The 6,000-nt window shown below is 34.3% G+C and overlaps 1 pseudogene; it reads left to right on the forward strand.

Moving 5' to 3' along the window:
- LOC142531769 (long-chain-alcohol O-fatty-acyltransferase-like) overlaps positions 1–1,961 on the forward strand; it is an 82,915-nt pseudogene extending 80,954 nt beyond the window's left edge.
- Positions 1,962–6,000: the final 4,039 nt, after the last annotated feature.

The raw sequence follows: 6,000 nt of genomic DNA on the forward strand, positions 1-6,000 counted from the left end.
GTGAAAGATTCATTAGACTCCTCTATTCCGGGATTAGCGGAGATAGCTCTTGAAGTATTTCCTACGAACTTTCTTCGAGAACTCTTTCCTTTAGTCTTCGAATCAGATCCACGACTAGAAGAATTGTTCCACTTCCAAATAGCACTAGAATATTTTGAAGAGGTTTCAATGTTGAAGATTAAAATCGAGAGGCGGTTCAAACCAAAAAAATATTTAATGTGGCAAAAAATTTTGAGACGAAAGTTGGTAGAATTTTTGAAAATCACAATGAGAGTGGAGGCTTGCTTGGTGTCTAGGGTTATGGCTTATTCACTATCTTTTACAATAAAGTCATGACCTAATTTTCATAATTAATATTAATGGGCTTGATTAATTAATTAGACTTAGTCCAACTAGTTTCATTAATTAATCAAAGTCCATTATGAACTTTAATTATTTAGTATGTTAGACTTGTACTTTACAAGCTCATTAAACATACTTCACACTTTATTTAATTTAATATTAAATAAACTCAACTTTTGAGTTTAATAAATTAAATTCTCAAATTTTATAAATTCAAATCCTTGAATATATTCTTTCCAAATTTTATAAATTCTTAAATTCAATTTCTTGAATTTACTATCTTATAAATTCAACTCCTTGATTTTATATTCTGAAAATTTAATTATAATAAATTTAAGTCCTTGAATTTACTATATCATAATATAAATTTAAATTCTTGAATGTATTCTCTCCACGGGAACAAATGATCCAATTCTTTTGTGACCTTCAATGGTTCAGGATACAGCTAGCCGTGGGTTTACAACTCTTTGTGATTAAGGACATAATCTTTTATTCAGGTTTACCCTAATTTATCCCATTCTATATATCAACGATTGATCATGAGAATTTCCGAAATCATATTTCTGATTAAACACATCGAATCATGCTAAGAGCATCTAGTATCATCGCCCCATGATTCCCTAGGTATCACTGATAGTGCATGCAAGAACCAGTCGATTATTATTAACGTACAGTACGGTCCCTTCATCTCATATATCCCGATCGAATTTGCAACCATTGGTTCATCAAGGGTTGCATAATAATTCGATAACTATGTGACACATCTTTGAGAATAAATAGTGGCATCGCATGTACCATTGGAGGACTCCTTTTCTAACGTACATCTCATACTCTGGTCAGAAATTCCATGCACTATTATTATCAGATCACATAGAATATCCACACCCGTAGGTGAGAGGTGAATTCCCGACTACAATGTACTGGCTCCTACATGTGTCGCAACTGTACCCAATCTCGCCACCTTATGACCCTCCTAGAGTTGGTAAACGAGTCAAAGCACAGCCCTAGCATATAAAGCCTCAGTGTTGTCTGGGGTCGTAAGGACTAATGGTATACAATGATAACCACAAACTTATCCTCTCGATGAATTATAACCACTTGGAAAGTTTGAGGGAGGGTAGTTCGGTATAATCATCATATGACTACCCATCTGCATGTTTGGACATCTCTATGCCCTTATCAAAAAACGCGGTACACAACATTACAGATGCTAATCTCGAGCTCAAGTGAACTTTATCCACGTTTTAAGCGGCTGAATCGACTAGGAACGAATTTACATCATACAGTGTTTATAAATGAGAATCAACATCGAATTACTATTCATTTGTATTTAAAGTGTACTCAAGGTCTTTATCTATGTTGTTGACATGTGTATACCGATAAAGAAATAACAAAATAATGAATTATATTAAAATAAAGATTGTTTATTATAACTAAGTCAATAAATTCCCTAGCCAACAGTTGGCTTACAGGACATCTACTCTAACAGGTTGCGTATTGGCCGGAGACGGGGATGATACGTTTAGAATTTACCGATCGAATCGAACTTAAATAAAAAAATAGCTTTGATCTCCAAGAATAAGTGGGAATAAACTTTTCTATGAAGTGATTTAACATCATATTATATTCTCCCTAGTCATGAGTTACTCGACTGTTTCGGCACCGGTGGTTCCGAATTTGTCAGAATCAATATCCGGAAACTTTTGAGCATCCCATAATATACCTTTCTAGTGCTTAATCAATTTTATTTATTGTATATGGTCTCAACAATTCATTTCATTTCATGATCTGGATAGGTGACGATATATTTTGCACATAAAAAAGGTCTTTGGTGTTATCTTTACATTAATAAAAAATCATTATATTAATAACCCTCTAGCCCAAATTATTTTGTTCTATAGTTCGCGAGCTTTAGTATTTAATTAATAAAATATAATTATATATTAAATAAATAAATTTCAAGTCTTTTGAATACTTATTTTCGAACAATAATTAAAATAGTTCGGGAACATGTTCGAATCTTTCAAGCCGAACTCCAGCTTTAATTTGAGATAAAAGTTTTAAAAAAATATAACTTCAAATCAATCTCAAACTAGAATAAAACAAATTCGAGACTCCAAATTTTTCGTCAAATTTCACACGATTCGGTTCCATTTACAATCCTAATTAACTAACAGCCAATCACTCATGAATGCAAGAAGCGCTAATCATGGTTTGAACTTCGATTTCGTGGCTAAATTATTTATCTACCTAAAATAGAATATAATACACTTTGAATTAACATATTTGTTGAAAGGCACATGAGCCTACCCTTTTAGGGTCCTGCAATCACATATCTCATGATAGCTCATGCGACACTTACTCACAGAACTCTCCTCCCCTCACTGTGGAGTATGTGTCTCACCAAGTTTCGAACCCAAGACCTCATCCAGTCCATAAGTACTTGGATTATCGAAACCTTGGGAGGCACGTACTCCACAGCTAGGTGTGGGGAGTTCTCTAAGTAAGTGTCTTATGTATTATTATGAGTGCTATAATTGCAGGACCCAAAAGGGGTAGGATCATGGGCCTTACATTTGTTGAAACAATTTAAGACACAAAAAAAAAAGTATAAATCACGAAGAAACTTTAATAAAGGGATTTTTCATGATGTGAAAATTGCATAGGCATACTGAAACCTCCACTACTTTTAACTTTAAAATCATACTAATAATTTTTTTGCAAAATTCGAAACATGAAATTTAAAATACTCAACATTTCCAAAATCCAAAAATTAATTTAACATTTAAAATCTCAAGTGCATAAAATCCCTAAATCGTCAATTAACAAAAATCATACGTCAACCATTAACATGATCAAAACTAAACTTCAAAATAAAGTATAAAAATCTCTAAATAAATAATTCTCAAAATCTTTGTTTCAAAATTTTAATTATCAAGCTATGCGGAAAATAAATTTTCTTCAGGAGTGTACTGTAACACTCGATCCACTCAAGCGTCAGCGCCTCCCTCAATATCATCCTCACCTGCAACCATCCAAACCTAGTGAATCTAATGAATCAGCACGTTCTAACCATATGCAACAAATAATACATATACATGCACATGCAACTTTAAAATAATATTTTAATAAAATAAGCTGGAGTAAAAGCCCGTAATCATATATCAGATCATAAATCATTAAATCGTAAAGCTTTTCATCATCATATATCATTTTGGGCGAAGTTTGATCCTCGAAAATGACTACCTATAATCGTATCAAGGGCCTTTTTCCCACATGCGGGCTTCCTTCTGTGGCCTTATCCCATAGACAGGCTCTCTCACGATATTTCCAATCATATCATATCATGTTTGTCACAATCATTCACATCCCTCAAAATATTTCCATAAAGTATCGCATCCTTTCCAATTTTGTAAAATAGCATTTTAACAAGAAAAATCGTACAGCTTTGACATAAATAATAAATTTCCATATTTTCATCATAAACATTTTAAAATATCATTTAGCTTGTATTATGATTTTTTGGGGAGATTCCAAGCCTTTCATACCACTAGGGACGCAAAAGTGACCATTTTACCCCTGGACTGCAAAATTCCCGATTTTGACTTTCTCTTACCTTTATTGACTCGAGCTTATCCCATAGTATCATATAATATTAAAATTGACTTCTAATATTTTTCTAAAAACGTAAACCCTAGCCTTTCGATTTAATAACTTAATGACTAAACCAAGAAACGTTTTTAACCCGAATAAATTCAAACTTTAATATTTTCTTCCAAAATTTTAAACCTAAACTTTTCATCCTTAAACTCAACTTGACACCTTAAAATACACCCACAAATATTTCTTAGACGTAAAATTAAGCTCCTCAACTAATTTTCCAATGCGTTTTAAAACTTAACCATACGTGCCGGTTTTAATCCATATCAACTCAAGCATACCTTATAAAACCATATTCAAGCCATTTAAGACCCTTGATCAAGCCTAGGAACCTTATGAAATTTTTTGCACATATTTCGAAAACCCTAACCTCATCCAACCATAAATTCCTTCGACCCTAGACCTTACCCGAGTGGACAAGACCCTGACCAACCCTACTAGGACCTAGACCGAACATTAACAAGCTGCTGGACCAGCCTCTACAGCTCATGCACTTGCAACCATAAACCCACGCCAAACCCGTGCTCTACAGGGCTAGCGCGACTAGGCTTCAAACCTACAGCCTTCCTCCTTGCACCAGCCTTCCCTCAACCCCTGGACACGTCCCAACAGTAGCCCGCAGCCGTGCCCTTCTAGGAACCAAAACTTTTCCTTGGCTTGTTTTGAAACCAGAATTTTAGTTCAGCCTATTTCCCGATCTTGCACAACCATTATCATGCCTCTAAGAACCCTTAAATGTACTGAAAAACGTCTCATCTAATAGCCCTACCTTGGCAGCCTCTTTGTTCATCAATACCATGAATTTAAAATAATGAAAACTGAAGTTTTATCATCTATGTGCCATAAAAACGAAACTAAAATGAGGGTTTCATATTTTTCATGCAAACATGATTAAACAAACATAATATGATTTTATTGTTGCAAAAAAAAGTTTAGAAACGTGCCTTTGCATTTAAAACGCTCGAAATACGAATATTGAAGCGGTGGAAGTCTGTGGAGACCCGGATGCTAATCATGTTTTTAATTATCTTTGGGACAATTTGATCAGTTATAATAAATAGGTTCTAAATTTTTTTCTTTTTAAATTACAATAATAAATGCGGAACGTAATGGAATACATTCTAACATACATATCAGTATTAAAGTACAAGTCTTGTACTATATACAATCATTCAAAACTAAGGTTTAACGACTACATATCAAGTGTTTAAACCATATCTCTAATCAAAGTCCGTAGTCTCCACTCTAATCACGATCTCTCTTCATCTCCTTGACCCTGAACCAGTCCCACCTGTTGCCATGCACACATACAAACACGACAGCCGCATAACTCCGGTGAGATATAGATCCCAGTATAAATCAACGAAGCATGCAATCATATAAACAATATAAAGCATGAAACAGATAACATTAATATGTATCAAAATCTGAAAACATAATCAATATAAAATCATTAGTCAGACTCGTGACTCCGCAGCTCAGACTAGACTCAGTCCTAGTCTAGGGATCCCGGTTTCCAGACGTTGGCATTCCTATATCGAATTCAGTAATAGAAAAAACTCCGATTCTATTCAATCGATATAACCAAACATCCGGTGTCTTGACCTATCCGTCACAGACTGTGGCACTATCGTCAATTCACTATCTTGTAACAATGTGCAATGTGCCAGTGACGATTCCATCACTATCGGCACTTATGTCACAAGATCACTCGTCTAATACTCATCTAATACGTGCTTCTATAAATCAATAGAACAAGCATATCAATTCAAATCATTGTAAATAATAACAATAAGTATGTGATTTAGGGAAACTCAAGTATATCCTACTCGAGTCGTTCTCCCAATACCACATTGACTTACACCTTTCTTTTATTGCAGTTCTGACGACGTTCCTGTCTGGAATTCAAGGTCTCTCAACCCTCAATCTGGCAATGACAATATCAATCATACCATATCAATATACCGCTCAATCAATACTAATCTGCTTAATCTGAAT

This window comes from Primulina tabacum, chromosome 2 (assembly GCF_025594145.1).
Source record: "Primulina tabacum isolate GXHZ01 chromosome 2, ASM2559414v2, whole genome shotgun sequence".
In the NCBI taxonomy this organism is placed as follows: domain Eukaryota; kingdom Viridiplantae; phylum Streptophyta; class Magnoliopsida; order Lamiales; family Gesneriaceae; genus Primulina; species Primulina tabacum.